General features: G+C 33.9%; 7 non-coding genes across 7 annotated transcripts; all 7 read left to right on the forward strand.

The window, feature by feature from the left end:
• The first annotated feature begins 5,779 nt into the window (after positions 1-5,779).
• Positions 5,780-5,851, forward strand: Trnaa-ugc (transfer RNA alanine (anticodon UGC)). Its single transcript has one exon. It is a non-coding gene; the product is annotated as a tRNA-Ala (tRNA).
• A 4,221-nt stretch (positions 5,852-10,072) lies between these two features.
• Trnaa-ugc (transfer RNA alanine (anticodon UGC)) lies at positions 10,073-10,144 on the forward strand. Its single transcript has one exon. It is a non-coding gene; the product is annotated as a tRNA-Ala (tRNA).
• A 507-nt stretch (positions 10,145-10,651) lies between these two features.
• Trnaa-ugc (transfer RNA alanine (anticodon UGC)) lies at positions 10,652-10,723 on the forward strand. Its single transcript has one exon. It is a non-coding gene; the product is annotated as a tRNA-Ala (tRNA).
• Positions 10,724-11,257: 534 nt separating this feature from the next.
• On the forward strand, positions 11,258-11,329 carry Trnaa-ugc (transfer RNA alanine (anticodon UGC)). The gene has a single exon. It is a non-coding gene; the product is annotated as a tRNA-Ala (tRNA).
• Positions 11,330-15,898: 4,569 nt separating this feature from the next.
• Trnaa-ugc (transfer RNA alanine (anticodon UGC)) lies at positions 15,899-15,970 on the forward strand. The gene has a single exon. It is a non-coding gene; the product is annotated as a tRNA-Ala (tRNA).
• Positions 15,971-17,252: 1,282 nt separating this feature from the next.
• Positions 17,253-17,324, forward strand: Trnaa-ugc (transfer RNA alanine (anticodon UGC)). Its single transcript has one exon. It is a non-coding gene; the product is annotated as a tRNA-Ala (tRNA).
• A 250-nt stretch (positions 17,325-17,574) lies between these two features.
• Positions 17,575-17,646, forward strand: Trnaa-ugc (transfer RNA alanine (anticodon UGC)). Its single transcript has one exon. It is a non-coding gene; the product is annotated as a tRNA-Ala (tRNA).
• Positions 17,647-18,824: the final 1,178 nt, after the last annotated feature.

The raw sequence follows: 18,824 nt of genomic DNA on the forward strand, positions 1-18,824 counted from the left end.
ACTCGGACTCATCTTCAGAGATGCTCCCACTCGGACCTAAATATAGACATATTTTGAAAGCACATTGCTGTGTTAAGAATTTATTATTTTTTTCAAAATATCTTCATATTCAAGTTCATATATTCATATTATCAGTTAGAATTCAATGAAACAGCATTTTAAAAATACGATACTAATATTTAGATCAGTAAATTGTGACATATTGTATCATAACAGTCTCGTAAATATGTCTTCTAGCTGCCTAAGAATAAGGAAAAAAAGGTTGTGTTTAAATAATTCCTCGTTAAATAGAGTCGCTGAAATAAGAAACAATTGATTATACATTTTAAAAATATAATAACGTTTTGTTTTGCAGAAAGTATTTGTAATTGTGACCAGTATGAGAAAAGGTATAAACCACATTGCGACGTAAGGAACCACATGGCAGGACACCTTGACACGGCATAGCTGGAGCAAATATTTTAGATACCAACTGTGGATATATCTCAGTGAGAAGGAATACTCTAGAAAACACAAGAATAATAGCTCTTTAAAGTAATTGTCTTTTGTTCAGTTTTTGCGTTAATCATTGGACAATGTGTCATAAAGGATCAATTTATCTGAAACTTATTGGGTAGTTTTCAATAAAGTAAATTACCGCAAACAAGAATGTCAACTCTCCAGTTTTAAGTTATTGCTCTTTGTATTCACTACGATTAGTTTGCAAGGACCGTACCTCTAAAGATATTTGAGATATAAACTTGAAACTTTATATTGAACAAAACTTCTGTATGCTGTTTTTAATCTAAAAAAAACAACACTGGGACAGTGCAGATAGAAGTGAATAGCAGCCCATAAGTGTTCACTTAATGCTTCTTTGTTGTTTTTTCTTTGTTGTTTTTTCATGGGAGTGTTATTTTTGTTATGATTTATTATTTCTAGGCTATAATTTTTCATTAATTTTCACGAGTGTCATTACTTGGATTTTTACATGTATGTAAGGGTTACTTCCCCTATGAAATGTATTTCCTCCTTTTCGGCGGGGGATTTTACTGTCTGTGATTCCTCCTTGTATGATTGTTATTATTTTAACGTCATTTAAATATCCTAAAATTAACTTTGGTTTTATATAATAAATATAATGCTCAAATGAAGATTAATCAATATTGTATGTTCCAAAAAGCATTATTTTTAAAGATAATACCGAATTAATATTTCATAAAGGGAGGTAATTTAAGAAATATATTTTCTTTTAAGTGTAAGTTGAATTCTTAAATAAGAAATGAATGCATATATGTATATTTTAATGATTACATATAATGTGGACAAGCATTTGCAGTTAGTATTTCACATATTCCTTAATGTTTGAAAATTGTTTTAGAAGCATAATTATATTATATGTTATTTTGGTTTTGGAGTGATATATGTGGATATATTACCTGTTAAGATTTTATATCACCCGAGCCGTTAGGCGAGGGTGATATTTTATCTTGGCAGGTAATATATCCACATATATCACTCCAAAACCAAAATAATAATTTTATTACCATTCCCCTGCCGAGTTTAGACGATTTTTTAAAAAAATCGATTGCTGTTTCAAATGAAACGTCGAAATAAGATTCCCTTTAGGGTACATCTTCGTCACAACATGACGTATTTTTCCCGTACCTAACGAATGTAAACAAGAGAAAAGGAGTAGTCTATTGAACGCACTTTTTTGTAATTAATATCAAGCTTTCACAAGGTAATATTTGTTTTCGATACTGATGGTAATATGTATCATTACTCTACTTTGGTAAATATTTATCATTTGACAGTTAAAAAGTGGTTTTAAATCGGAATTTACACCGCGTAAAATCGAACCGTACGCGCATCACCTCCGCGCATGTTGTTTACAACGTTGGGTACCTAACGGGGGAAATTTAGTGTGTATATTACCCTTCTGGCTCGGTTATATCAATTTCTTTCGGGTGATCAATATCCAATCAAAAAGGCGGAAAAATCTGGAAGGGTAATAAACATATATATAAAATTTCAATTGTAATTACCAAGATATGGTAAAGACTGTGATAAAGAAATAACTGTGATCTTTGTTTTCTTATTTATTTAATTTTGTTAGTTTAGGTAAAAATACGTACATATGATAACTTTCATACTTTAAAAATGTCAAAGTTGTCAATAATTGTGATGCATGCTTTATATGCCATGGTTATGGCAGTACAATGACTTTTAACCAGTTCATGACAAAAATGATTCACATGTTGTTCTTTAATAAACTATTCAAATCAGCCGATATATATTGACTTCTTTATGTTTCATAAACGTACTATTGTGTTGTTATAAAATCTAAATCACAAGTTTAACAAACACGCAAATCATTGGGTTTTAAATTATTAACAAGATATTAAAGTCAGCAATTATTGAATAAATGCAGGCCTCTAATATGTGTACGAGTCCAACAGAATCTTAATCCAGTATGGTACTAAACAATGTATAATGACTTGTTTATAAAGCACCACCATTGTTTAAACATCTAAAAAAAACTTTATTCTTGAGATCCAAACTGTTCATTTAAAGTCTTATAGTCCTATCTTTGTTGTTGGCAATCATTTTGAATCATCCCTTCGGATCCAACATAAGCCAAGTGCACCTTTTTGTAAAGTGATCCTGTCAGTTGAAACTTTGCCATGGCACCGGGTCCCGCCCAACGACGTAAGAAGTGATCTCTGTAAAAAGAAGTAAAAGTTAATGTCGCAAAAACTAGTTATTGACAAAATGTTTTTAAAAATTGTAAGAATAATCCATAAAAGCCTTGGCACATCAATGTGCTTTCAAAATGTATATATTTGGGTCCAAGTGGAGCATCTCTGAAATCGAGTCCAAGTGGGAGCATTTTCCATTTTTATAAAAAAAAACTTTCAAAAAACTGACTTTTTGAATAGACATATTTGAAACTAATCTGGAAAAATGTGTAAACATGACTCGGTTTTATATTCCGGTACGTTTAAAATAATTTGCAAGAAGGTTTTCAACCTTATTTCTTATATGTTTCGGGAAAAGTCCGAGTGGGAGCATTCAGAGAAAAACACTTATCCCGTTTTCAGGCTTAAACCAGGCAATGAATCTATAAACTTTTTTATCAATTATCTCAAGTACTATAGCCATTCTTTGGTGCGCTACATGATTTTTTAATACTTTTACGTTTTCTTATAATAAAATTGTATTTTACCTTCGAATCGACGAAAAAATGGTCCAAGTGGGAGCATTCAGCAGGTGCGCGATGACGTAGTATCCTACCATTGAACATAGAAGAACCGAAAGTGTGTGTTATTATGCTATAAAATCACTGTTTGACTTTCTATATTTAGACATGTGACGTAATCATTATACACGTGACGTAATCACTAAAAATGTGACGCGCTGACAATAAGTACGGAAACAAATCATTCGCCATTTAGCTAATTATCATGTACGGCAGCTTTTGTTTGTTGATGTCGTGTTAGAATCGAAATAATATATCCAAATCGGTGATTTTATTGCTTGATAACATCACTGTTTGTCGTTCGGATGCGCATCATTATATCACTCGGGCTACGCCCTTGTGATATAATTCCCCGCATCCGAACTCCAAACAGTGATGTTATTGAGCAATAAAATCACAGTTTGGGATATATTATTTCTTAATTCGTGTGCATGCCGTGTGTAAGACTTGTTCGTTTTTCATCTGATCTGCTAAGAGCACGACCGTCTAAGCGAAGACCAGCGGCCTTGTTAGTGGGAATTATGACTGACCCGGTACACTGACATGTGTATTTATTCTCAAAATGCACTGTCATCTGAGGTTCTATTGTTGATTGAACATTTACAACATAAACATTATCATCATTATCACATTTCACTCGATTCAAGTTTTTCTTTTAAGGAAGTATATGCACAAAAACATCAAATTTGACTGATTCGAGCTCATTTATCACGTGAGCAAAGAGACGATTTTTACCTCCTAATTACATTTCAAAGCTATTTCTCAACATTTTTGGGTTTTCACTAGCTAGAGAAATTATCGAAGTATTTGTTTTTCTATAAAATTTATATCAAATCAATTCAAAATGACTAAATATCGTCACTGAACTTACCTTCTGTCCTCGTTCAAAGTCGCGAAATGGGATGAAAGTCCTCATTATATCGAGCAATATCCGGGGTACGGTATACCGCAGTGGTGATGACTTATAAAATGTGTCGGCGTCTCGAAATCTAAATAATGCTCTACCGCTGGGATTGTAACCATAAATGGGTCACCTATATCGTTGTCTGATAAAATAAAAAAAAATTCTCAAAGTGATTTTTTCTTGTTATATATCCTTTAAATAATAAGAATTGTCTTGCGAACTTCATTAAATGCCGTTTTATTGTTTAAATAACATTTTTGCAACATTAAAATTTTTGGCCGCTAGCCGCTTGGCCGCCAACTTCACAAAAATGATAAAATAAAAAAAAATTCTCAAAGTGATTTTTTTTATATCCTTTAAATAATAAGAATTGTCTTTAGAACTTCATTAAATGCCGTTTTATTGTTCAAATAACATTTCTGCAACATTAAAATTTTTGGCTGCAAGCCGCTAGCCGCTAACTTCACAAAAATGATAAAACAAAAAAATTTCTCAAAGTGATTTTTTTTCTTTTTTTTTTATTTCCTTTAAATAATAAGAATTGTCTTTAGAACTTCATTAAATGCCGTTTTATTGTTCAAATAACATTTCTGCAACATTAAAATTTTTGGCTGCAAGCCGCTAGTCTCCAACTTCACAAAAATGATAAAATAAAAAAAATTCATCATCACCATCACCATAAAGCTCGCAACAAATATAGCTCCCCGAAGAGCTTTAAATACTCGTCCACACCTTACTACAATTATTGCACGTTCGTATATAGTTCCAAACAAAGGAGAGTTGTATATCATCGTCATCGCTATCGCCATCGTCGTAATCATCATCATCATCATCATCATCATCATCATCACCATCACCATCATCACCATCACCATCATCATCATCATCATCGTCATCATCATCGCCATCGTCATCATCGTCATCATCATCATCATTGCCATCGCCATCGCCATCGTCATCATCGTCATAATCATCATCATCGTCATCATCATCGTCGTCATCGTCAGCATCAATTATCATCATCATCATCATCATCATCATAAGCAGCAGCATCATCAATCATCATCATCATCATCATCAGCATCATCATCATCATCATCATCGTCGTCGTCGTCATCATCATCATCATCAGCAGCAGCATACTACTAATAATCAAAATCATTGTCTAAATGTCATCACCAGCACTCCAAAACATGATCAGTACATCAATTCTTATTCTTCATCATCATTATTTTCATCAGCACACGAACACCATCGGGGATGTGGCTCTTTTGTTAACAACTATGTTGTATAATTATTTTGTATCCACTAATCTGATAATAAGAATAAGACAGAGGTTTGTTTGTCATCAAATTTTAATTGATAAAATTGATAAATACCTTGAAAATTCAATATCTTTTTAATCATCTTTAATTATTCTTATGAAAAAATAAACACTCATATCAAGAAATATGGGGATGTGGCTCTTTTGTTAACAAATATGTTGTATAATTATTTTGTATACACTATTCTAATAATTAGAGTAAGACAGGGATTTGTGCATTCATATTCTTTTTTTATTGCAAATTCAATATATTTTTAATCATCTTTAGTTGTTGTTATCAAGAAATAAACACACATATTGAAATAAAAATGGGGATGTGGCTCAGTGGTAGAGCGTTCGCTTTGCATGTGAAAGGCCCCGGGTTCGATCCCCGGCATCTCCATATTTTTTACTTATTATTTACTTATGAAAACTTCACTTAAAACAGTGTAAGAAATTCGGGTGTTTAAACTTCTTTATATTAAACAAAACTGAAAATGAACAAAATATAGGGTACTGAATACAAATGTAAATTCTTTATATATAGAAACAAAAGGTGAGCAGTTTGATAAAACTTTATCCCTTTTCTATTGCAATATCATTTCTTATCATCTTTAACTTTTCTCATCTATAAGTAAACATTTCATTTTTTTGGTATACATCATTTGAAAGTTTAAACTTTTATCTATTGCTGTACATGTTAAAATATTGGTAACTTTCTATGCCTTTCACTCAAAATTAACTTAGCAGAACATACACACCAAACCAGTTTTTCATCATATGCGTAGTATTCTTACAAACTATATTTTTATTAGTTCTCTTCAGAAATTGAATATCATTTATCTGAATGGGAACTTTTATTGTTTTTTTTTTTACCTGCAGCCATAGACAAATTTATAATTTTTCAGAAAATGTACTATTTTACTGATTTTGATATTGTTAAATAAGACTTTAACTATAGAGTTCTAAGTTTAGCGAGCACGGGCGATATCCAGGCGATATCTTATATCCCGAGGTATGGCCCTTTTACTATTTAACCCATTACGCGATATGCACGCCTTTTAACGCCTTTTTCAACCCCCCTTTATGTTGTCTCTAATGGTGAAAAAATGCCTTGTTTAGGCCCCCAACACTGGTTTTTGTTTGAGAAATGGTGTTAAAAAAGTGACCACTTTTCGGCAAGAAAATTTTGGACTTGTGAGAGGCTATAAATGACCCCAGATAGATCATAAGGTAACGTGTAACCAACGCTGAAAAGCATTTGACTCTATCTCAATCCATTGAGAAGTTGCAGCACTTTGAAATCAATTTTGATGGAAAAATCAATGCAAAATAGTGATTTTTGGCAATTTTGAGATGTCCCCTCGTTGCCATGGTAACAGAAAATTTAAGCCTGAGCATGTTGTTTCAAGGGAAATGGTCCAGTCAACATTTGTGCCAAGTTTGATTAGTTAGCTTTTATAGATCTTAAAAAGTGTTTTGATAGTATATATAGGAATGCTTTATGGCTTAAGCTTTATAGACAGGGGATACAAGGCAAATTACTTAGAATAATTAGAAATATGTATGTTAATGTCAAATCTTGTGTTAAGAAATGTAATTCATATTCTGACTATTTCTGTTATGCCTTAGCTTACGTCAAGGGGAGGTAATGTCCCCTCTACTTTTTGCAATGTTTGTTGAGGATCTAGAATTGCAACTACAATCGCCCGAAAGCCCTGGTATATGTATAGACGACATAGTTTTAATTTTGTTGTTGTTTGCAGATGATATGGTCATTCTAGGAAAGACTCCTGCGGAATTGCAAAAAAAGTTTAGATCTTTTACACACATATTGTGATACCTGGGGTTTGGAGGTAAACGCGGAGAAAACAAAAATTATGGTGTTTAGAAAGCGCAGAGTTTATTTACCTAACGAGAGTTGGATCTACAATGGCCATAACATTGAAAATGTAAATGATTTTAATTATCTTGGAACGGTGTTTAACTACACCGGTAATTTTTCAATGAATCAGGAGCACTTATCAGGTAAAGCTTTAAAGGCACCAAATGTGCTCTTGGTAAAATGTAATAAGTTTAAATTAAAACCCTTACTGTTATGTCAGTTATTTGACGCGTTTGTTGGTGCTATATTGAACTATTCATCAGAATTATGGGGTTACACAAAATCAAAGGTAATTGAAAGAATCCATCTTAAGTTTTGCAAACGTATTTTAAATGTTAGAATTTCAACCGCAAGTGCTGGTGTTTACGGCGAGTTAGGAAGATTCCCGCTATATATAACAAGATACGTAAGAATTGTAAAATATTGGTGAAATTGCAACAGTCAGATAATATTATTTTACAAAAGACATATGAACAGGGTTTGATAGATTGTATTAAAGGACGTAAAAACTGGGTTTCAAACGTTAAAAAAATACTAAGTGATTATGGATTTGCAGATGTTTTCCTCAATCCTAGATCGGTTGATTTGAAAAAATTTCCTAATATTTTTAAGACACGAATCGTTGATTGTTATAAACAAGATTGGAACGCATCAGTAAATAATTGTGCAGTGCTTGAAAATTATAAACATATTAAGCAAGAGCTAAGGTATGAAACTTATTTGGATATTTACCTTTTAATCTAAGAAGCTATTATACAAAACTTCGTTTATCAGCACACTCACTTAGGATACAGACCGGTCGTTATTCAAGAAATAGAATACCTAGAAATGAAAGATATTGTTTGCAATGCAATTTGTTAGACTTAGAAGATGAATTTCACTTTTTATTTAAATGCCCATGTTATGAAGATATAAGGAAGAAATACATTAAAAGATACTTTTTTCAAAGGCCGAGTGTGTTTAAAATGATGCAGCTGCTAACAAATAAAAATTATACTGTAATAACAAATCTAGCAAAATATATTAAAGCCGCTACATACGTACGACTTTCACTATTAAGTAACTGATATTCACGTACATTGTTCATCCTTTGTATACTGTTTCACAATGTTCATCCTCTCTATACTGTTTAATCTTAATTGATATCAAATTATATGATTACAAGCAAATGTTCTTCAGATTTTGAACACAATAAAATTTCTTTCACCTGTTTGTTAAAATGGTTTCTCGACCTATGCACATAATTAATTTAAATTATATGATTGCATATATGTGTTTATTGTATGATGATTTACTTTTGCACAAATCTCAAATACTATTCCTGCTTTGTTTTACTTAGTATGTATTATTGTGAAATCAATATACTTTTCAAGTGTAAACATAACCATGTGACATGATATATTTTTTAATATTATATATTATATTATATATTATATAATATATATATTATATATATATATATATATATATATATATATATATATATATATATATATATATATATTTGCAAGACGATGTATTATGTACAAGTCTCAAATAAAATGTCTGTTCTGTTCTGTTCTGTTAAAGCATGTTTTTATAGTATTATAGCAATTTGAACTTGTAACGGGAGACTTTTCAATGAAAACAGCCATTTTTCACAAAATGTTCATGAAGTAATGGGTTAAAATACTGAATGCCGTTAGGGCCATCGCCTATGAATGTGTTGATCTGAAACGCGATAGTCGATAGTACGATGGTGAAAACGCGAAATCACGAAACTACGATGGTGAAAACGCGAAATTACGATGATGAAAACGCGATAGTACGATGATGAAAACGCGACAGTACGATACTACGATGATGAAAACGCGATAAACTATCGTGTTTTCACCATCGTACTGTCGCGTTTTCACCATCGTAGTTTCGTGATTTCGCGTTTTCATCATCGTACTGTCGTGTTTTCATCATCGTACTTTCGCGTTTTCACCATCGTACTATCGCGTTTTTATCATCGTACTGTCGTGTTTTCATCATCGTACTATCGCGTTTTCACCATCGTAATGTCGTGTTTTCACCATCGTACTGTCGCGTTTTCACCATCGTAGTTTCGTGATTTCGCATTTTCATCATCGTACTGTCGTGTTTTCATCATCGTACTTTCGCGTTTTCATCATCGTACTATCGCGTTTTCATCATCGTACTGTCGTATTTTCATCATCGTACTATCGCGTTTTCACCATCGTACTCTCGTGTTTTCATCATCGTACTATCGCGTTTTCATCATCGTACTATCGCGTTTTCATCATCGTAGTTTCGTGATTTCGCGTTTTCACCATCGTACTATCGACTATCGCGTTTCAGATCAACACATTCATAGGCGATGGCCCTAACGGCATTCCGGAATGCCGTTAGGGCCATCGCCTATGAATGGTTTGATCTGAAACGCGATACTCGACAATACGATGATGAAAACGCGAAATCACGAAACTACGATGGTGAAAACGCGACAGTGCGATGGTGAAAACACGATAGTTTATCGCGTTTTCATCATCGTAGTATCGTACTGTCGCGTTTTCATCATCGTACTATCGCGTTTTCATCATCGTAATTTCGCGTTTTCATCATCGTAGTTTCGTGATTTCGCGTTTTCACCATCGTACTATCGACTATCGCGTTCCAGATCAACACATTCATAGGCGATGGCCCTAACGGCATTCCGTATTGAAATGTATTGTTATCAACACTTTGAGTATGAATGGGGATGTGGCTCAGTGGTAGAGCGTTCGCTTTGCATGTGAAAGGCCCCGGGTTCGATCCCCGACATCTCCATATTTTTGTTTAACGTTCTATTATGCAATACATTCTAGTTTTACTGTTTAATAGTAAAAAAATTGTAGAAACGGAATCACTATCAACTTGTATCATTTTACAAGCACTGGATGTATACGGCAAGATGCCCCCATTTTGACAAATAAAGTTCTCCCTCAATAATCTATCTATAAGAACATCTTCATAATCATCATCATTTATAATAATTATCATCATCAGCATCATCATCACATCATCACCATCATCATCAGCAGCAGCAGCACCATAATCATCATCATCATCATCGTCATCATCATTTACAACAACAACAGCATCATCATCATCATCACCATCATTACATTAGTTTAATCATCATCATAATCATCAGTGTATCATCAACATCATCTTTAGTAATCAGCATTAGTAATTTAAATTTACCAGCAGCATCATTGTATGAAACAGTACATCATCAGTGTATCAATCCTTATTCATCATTATCATTATATTCATCAGAACATCATCACCATCGGGGATGTGGCTCAGTGGTAGAGCGTTCGCTTTGCATGTGAAAGGCCCCGGGTTCGATCCCCGGCATCTCCATATTTTTGTTAAACGTTCTATTATGCAATACATTTAGTAAAAACATTGTAGAAACGGAATCACTCAAATCAACTTGAATCATTTTACGAGCACTGGATGTATACGGTAAGATGCCCCCATTTTGACAAATAAAGTTCTCCCTATATAATAATGTCAATTACAAAGTATAACAATAATCTATCTAAGAACATCATCATAATCATCATAATTTTAAATCATTATCATAATCATCATCATCACATCATCATCATCATTAGCATCAACAACAACAACAATAACAACATCATCATCATCGTCCTCGTCGTTATCATCATCATCAACAACAACAACAACATCATCATCATTATCATCATCATCAGCAGCAGCAGCACATTAGTTTAATCATCATAAGCGTCAGTGTATAATCATCATCTTTAGTAATCAGCATTAGTAATTTAAATTTACCAGCAGCATCATCGTCTGAAACAGTACATCATCAGTGTATCAATCCTTATTCATCATTATGATTATATTCATCAAAACATCATCACCATCGGGGATGTGGCTCAGTGGTAGAGCGTTCGCTTTGCATGTGAAAGGCCCCGGGTTCGATCCCCGGCATCTCCATATATTTTACTTATCATTTACTTATGAAAACCTCACTTAAAACTGTGTAAGAAATTCGCGTGTTTAAACTTCTTTTTATTAAACAAAACAGAAAATAAACTAAATATACAAATGTAAATTCTTTATATATTGAAACAAAAGGTGAGCATTTTGATAAAACTTTATCCCTTTTCTACTGCAATATCATTTCTTATCATCTTTAACTTTTCTTATGTATAAGTAAACATTTCATTTTTGGTATACATCATTTGAAAGTTAAAACTTTTATCTATTGCTATATATGTTAAAATATTGGTACTTTTCTATGCCTTTCACTCAAAATAAACGTAGCAAAACATACACACCAAGCCAGTTCAATCCCCGGCATCTCCATGTATTTTACCTATAATTGCTATTTCTTTCAAAATCCTCAATCAAAACTGTGTACAAAATCTCCGCGTTTAAACCGTTTTAAATAGGGTAATGAATACAAATGTATATTCTTTTGATGTGGAAAAAAGGTGAGCAGTTTCATAAAACTTTATCCCTTATCTATGGAACGCCTGAACTGTCTTATGTTAAGAATGAATGATATACCTGATTTAATGTATTTCTGTTGAGTCCGAGATACAAAATGCTGGGTGGAAAATCCTAATGTGCTCAGTTATTGAAGTGCTATGTTGTGTGCTGACTGTATTTTTATTCAGTCAAGTCAAATGTATTGTCGGGTGCATTAAGTCGTTATGTTCAGTTCTTTAAAAACAAACAGGCATGTGGTAACACAATTATGTTTGAGTTAAAAAGATGTGTTTGTAGGGTGATACAGTTATTATGTTCGGTTATAATAATATGCTGATTGGTGCTCTTCTCATTATTTTAACCATGAAAATAAACAGTTGAGTGGTACTATCATTTTGTTTGGCTGAGGCAGTGTATTATTGGTGACACTTTTAATTATTTTCAGTTGCAATGACATGCTGTTGGGTTGCTTATTCCTTCTGTTCAGTCGTGAAATAGAACTGTTAAATGGTACAATCATTATCTTGTGTGCTGATTATATCTTTCTTTCAGTCAAGTCAATGTGTTGTTCGGTGCAAAGGTCGTTATGTTCAGTGGTTTTTGGTACTATCATTTAGTTCAGTTCAGATGATATACTGTTTTCGGTTGCAGAGGTCATTATGTTCAGTAGTGAACACAAAACTGTTGTGTGATACCACAATTATTGTTGGGGTTCATTCGGATATTTTCGGGCAACAAGATGGGAGCGACTAATTTTCCATAGATCACGTCGGAGGCTAATTTGACACTAAATTGCCAAAACCAATTTTTCTTCCCTGTAAAAATATCACCGGGGGGCTTAAGACCTGGTTATTTTTCATAAATTGGACTTTTAAATACCCAATGGGTATTTTATTTATTAATTCGTGACTATACTATACTGTTATAGTCATAATTGGGTACAGTATATAAAACTTAAAAAATATGGGTAAGGGTAGCCTGTTAAAGTCGCACATGACCACCGTAAATAAAACTTAAAATGCATGGTGTTTGGTAACCTATAAGAGTCACAAAATGGGCACAGCAAACGAAATTTTAAAATATAAAACATCATATACAAGTAAGGCAAACCTATATGAGTCCACACATGGCCCACATTATATGGAACATATAAGTAAGGGTAGCCTATTAAAGTCACATATGGCCACAGCATATGCAACTTAAAATATATGAGTTGATAACCCATTTGAGTCACATTATAACCACAATAAATGGAACATAATATTTTAAGTAAGGCGAAAACCTATTTGAGTCACACATGGCCACAGTATATGGAACATTAAATAGTAAGTAAGGGTAGCGCAATAAAATTCACAACATACCCACAATTATTGAAGAACATTCTATATAAGTAAGGGGAAACCTAATTGAGTCAACACTAGGCCAAAATATATGGAAAAAAATATGTTTAAGTAAGGGGAAATCTATTTGAGTAACACATGACTACAGGTAAATAGAACATTATATATAAAGTAAGGGTAGCCTAATAAAATTAGACTCAAATACATTTCCCTGACTTAAACATTATGTCTAATATATTGTGGGGCCATGTGTGACTCAATTAGGTTTCTCTTACATATTATAGAATTTTCTTTATACTTTGGCCATGTTTGACTTTATTAGGTATCTTCCTTACTTATATAATTTGTTCCATTTTACTGTGGCTCATGTGTATTTTGTCTCAAATGGGGTTTTTCCATACTTTATAAAATTTAACGTTCCATATACCGTGGCCATGTGTGATCAAATAGGTTTGCCTACTTACGTATTATTATGTTTCATATTTTAAATTTCGTTTGATGTGTCCACTTGTTGAGTCTAAAAAGTTACCAACACAAAAACATTTTAAGTTTTTATTTACGGTGGTCAATGTGTGACTTGAACAGGCTACCCCCTTACCCATATTTCAAGTTTTTAATACTATGCCCATTATGAATGTAACAGTATAGATATAGTCATAAATTAACTTGATAAAATACCCATTGGGGTATTAAATATGCATACGATGTGTCCAAAATTTATGGAAATAACGCGTTTTTAAGCTCCCGATGGTATTTACGGGGAAGAAATTGTTTTGGCAATTTAGTGGTCATTAAGCCTCCGACGTGATCTATGGAAATTAGTTGCTCCCGCCCGCCATCTTGTTTTGACGCGAAGATATCCGAATGAACCCAACATAATTGTTTATGACCACTCAGCGCATTGTAAAAATGACTTTCTGCCCCACCGAACAGATATATCATCTGAACTGAACATAATGACGGTATCACAGCACAGTTTGTGTTCCACTACTGAACATAATGACCTCTGCACCCCAAACAGGATATCATCTGAACTGAACATAAAGACGGGGTATCAACAAAACAGTTTTGTGTTCACTACTGAACATAATAACTTCTGCACGGACAGTATATCATTTGAACTGAAACATTTTAAATGACGCGGTATCACACAACAGTTTTGTGTTCGCTAACTGAACAGACTGACCTTCTGCAAAGAACAGTACATCATCTGAATTGAACAAAATGACTTTGCACCCGAACAGAATATCATCTGAACTGAACATAATGACGGTATCACACAACAGTTTTGTGTTCACTACTGAACATAATGACCTCTGCACCAAACAGGATAATCATCTGAACTGAACATAATGGACGGTATCACAAAACAGTTTGTGTTCACTACTGAACATATTAACTTCTGCACCGAAACAGTATATCATCTGAACTGAAAACATAATGACGGTATCACACAACAGTTTGTGTTCACTACTGAACATTAAATGACCTTCTGCACCGAACAGCTACATCATCTGAACTGAACATAATGACGGTATCACAAAACAGTTTGTGTTCACTACTGAACATATTAACTTTCTGCACCGAACAGTATAATCATCTGAACTGGAACATAATGACGGTATCACACAACAGTTTGTGTTCACTAATGAACATAATGACCTCTGCACCGAACAGTATATCATCTGGGACTGAAACATAATGACGGTATCACAGCACAGGTTTGATGTTCACTTTACCTGAACATAATGACCTCTGCACCCAACAGGATATCATCTGAACTGAACATAATGCCGGTATTCACAAAACCAGTTTGTGTTCACTACTGAACATATTAACTTCTGCCACCGAACAGTATATCATCTGAACTTGAACATAATGACGGTATCACACAACAGTTTTGTGTTCACTACTGAACATAATGACCTCTGCCACGAACAGTTACATCATCTGAACTGAACAAAATGACTTCTGCCACCGAACAGAATATCATCTGAACTGAAACATAATGACGGTATCACAAAACAGTTTGTGTTCACTACTGAACATATTAACTTCTGCACCGAACAGGTATATCATTCTGAACTGAACATAATGATAGTAATCACACAACAGTTTTGTGTTCACTACATAAATAATGACCTCTGCACCGAACAGTACATCATCTGAACTGAACATAATGATAATACTATTCAACAGTTTCTATTTCACGACTGAACAGTCTGAATAAAGCACCCAACAGCATGTCATTTTGCAACTGAAAATAATAAAAGTATCACCCAATAATACACTGCCTCAGCTCCAAAAACGAAATGATAGTACCACTCAACAGTTTTATTTTCATGGTTGAACCATGATGAGAAGAGCTATTTTAACGAGCATAAACAAACTGTCACACCCTACAACATATCTTTTTTAAACTCAACATTAATGTATTACCACATGCCTGTTTGTTTTAAGAACTGAACAGAACGACTAATGCATCCGACAATACATTGACTTGACTGAATAAAATGTAATCAGCACACAACATTACACTTCAATAACTGAGCGCATTTGGATTTCCACCCAGTATATTGGGATTTTGACCCAGCATATTGTATCTCGGACTCAACAGAATGACGTTTAACCATGTATATCAGTCATTCTACACATAAGACAGTCCAGGCGTTCCATACTTATCTAATGCAATATCTTTTTTTTATCGTAAACAAATGTGGTTACAAAAAGTGGGGATGTGGCTCAGTGGTAGAGCGTTCGCTTTGCATGTGAAAGGCCCAGGGTTCTATCCCCGGCATCTCCATATTTTATTAAAACGTTCTATTATGCAATAATTTGCTTTCAAGTTACGTTTTTGTTTGAGTTGACCGTTTAAAAGAAGACATTATATCAATAATAATTTAGAACGGTATTACTCTATCTTTAATTTAATTCAACTTGTATCATTTTGCGAGTGCTGAATGTAGATGCATTTAATTGTGTGGTAAATTGTCTGAACTCAAAATATGCATCGTTTTTATTCCTTTTTACGGAATGCCGTTAGGGCCATTGTCTATGAATGTGTTGATCTGAAACGCGATAGTCGATAGTACGATGGTGAAAACGCGAAATCACGAAACTACGATGGTGAAAACGCAAAAGTTCGATGATGAAAACGCGACAGTACGATACTACGATGATGAAAACGCGATAAACTATCGTGTTTTCACCATCGTACTGTCGCGTTTTTACCATCGTAGTTTCGTGATTTCGCGTTTTCATCATCGAACTGTCGTGTTTTCATCATCGTACTATCGCGTTTTCACCATCGTACTATCGCGTTTTCATCATCGTACTGTCGTGTTTTCATCATCGTACTATCGCGTTTTCACCATCGTACTGTCGCGTTTTCATCATCGTACTATCGCGTTTTCATCATCGTACTTTCGCGTTTTCACCATCGTAGTTTCGTGATTTCGCGTTTTCACCATCGTACTATCGACTATCGCGTTTCAGATCAACACATTCATAGGCGATGGCCCTAACGGCATTCCGTACCTTTTTGCTCAATATACTGCAGTGTGGACGCCCTGTTACGCCGCATATAGCTCTCAACAAATATAGCTCCGTAAAGAGCTTTTAATATTAATCCACACCTTACTACAATGACACGGTCAAATATAGCTCCCAACAAAGCGGAGTTGTATATACGGAAGATGCCCCCATTTTGACAAATAAAGCTCTTACCATTTATAAAGTATAACAATAATCTATCTAAGATCATCATCATAATAATCATAATTTTTAATCATTATCATCATCATCATCATCATCATCATCATCTTGAGTACATCAGCATTGGTAATTTAAAATAACCAGCAATATCATCGTCCGAAAGTTATCATCCTCCTCCTCATCATCAACAACAACATCATCATCATCATAATCACCATCAGAACATTAGCATAATCATCATCATTAGTGCATCATCATCATTATCTTCAGTAATCAGCACTTACCAGCAGCATCATCGTCTGAAAGTCATCATCAGCAGTTCATCATCAGTATATCAATCATTATTCATAATTATCATTACAGTCACCATCGGGGATGTGGCTCAGTGGTAGAGCGTTCGCTTTGCATGTGAAAGGCCCCGGGTTCGATCCCCGGCATCTCCATAAATTTCACATTGAATTGCTATTTCTTATAAAATCCTCAATAAAAAATGTGTAGGAAATTTGTGTGTTAAAACCGTTTTGTATTTAACAAAAAATAAACAAAATATAGGCTACTGAATACAAATGTATATTCTTTTAATATTGAAACAAGGTGGACAGTTTCACATAAATATCTAATGCAATATCATTATTATCATCTTTAACTTAAAAAAAAATGTTATCTAACAGAAATTAACTCTGCATAGAAAATGGGGATGTGGCTCAGTGGTAGAGCGTTCGCTTTGCATGTGAAAGGCCCCGGGTTCGATCCCCGGCATCTCCATTATTTTTGTTAAACGTTCTATTGTGCAAAAATGTTCGAGCAATTTACGTTTACATTTTAGTTTTACTGTTTTAAAGTAGACATTTAAAGCTCGCCCTAACTTATCATTTCATGATGACATGTGCAAAAAGCATGTTAACTTGTCAAATTATCGTGATGACATGCTCATGATACTTTAAGAAGTTAACATGTGTTTTGCACAAGTCATCACGTTACTTTGACAAGTTAACAGGTTGTCTGCACAAGTTATCATGAAATTTTGACAAGTTAACTTGTCGTTTGCACAAGTCATCATGATAGTTTGACAAGTTAACATGCTGTCTGCACAAGTCATCATGATACTTTGACAAGTTAACATGTTGTTTGCACATGTCATCACGATAATTCGACAAGTTAACATGCTGTTTGCACATGTCATCACGATAATTCGACAGGTTAACATGCTGTTTGCACATGTCATCATGAAATTGTGACAAGTTAACATGTCATTTGCACAAGTCATCACGATAATTTGACAAGTTAACATGTTTCTTGCACATGTCATCACGTTAATTCGGCAAGTTAACATGCTGTTTGCACATGTCATCATGAAATTTTGACAAGTTAACATGTCATTTGCACATGTCATCACGATACATTGACAAGGTAACATGTCATTTGAACAAGTCATCATTATATTTTGACAAGTTAACATGTCATTTGCACAAGTCATCACGATACTTTGACAAGTTAACATGTCGTTTGCACAAAGCACCAAGATAATACGACAAGTTACATGTAACATGCTTTTTGCACAAGTTCTCGCGTTATTTTGACAAATTAACATGCTGTATGCACATGTCATCATGAAATTTTGACAAGTTAACATGTCATTTGCACAAGTCATCACGATACTTTGTCAAGTTAACATGCTGTCTGCACATGTCATCATGATGATTTGACATGTAAACATGGTGTTTGCACAAATTATCATAATACTTTGACAAGTTAATAGTGCATTTTGACATGTCAGCATGATACAAGATAACATGTCGTTTTCACAAGTCATCACGATTCTTTGACAAGTTCACATGTTGTCTGCACATGTCATCATGATAATTTGACAAGTTAACATGGTGTTTGCACAATTCATCATGATACTTTGACAAGTTAATATATTATTTCCACAAGTCATCACG

This window comes from Ruditapes philippinarum, unplaced genomic scaffold (assembly GCF_026571515.1).
Source record: "Ruditapes philippinarum isolate M1 unplaced genomic scaffold, ASM2657151v2 ctg6834_1_1_1_1, whole genome shotgun sequence".
Lineage (NCBI taxonomy): Eukaryota > Metazoa > Mollusca > Bivalvia > Venerida > Veneridae > Ruditapes > Ruditapes philippinarum.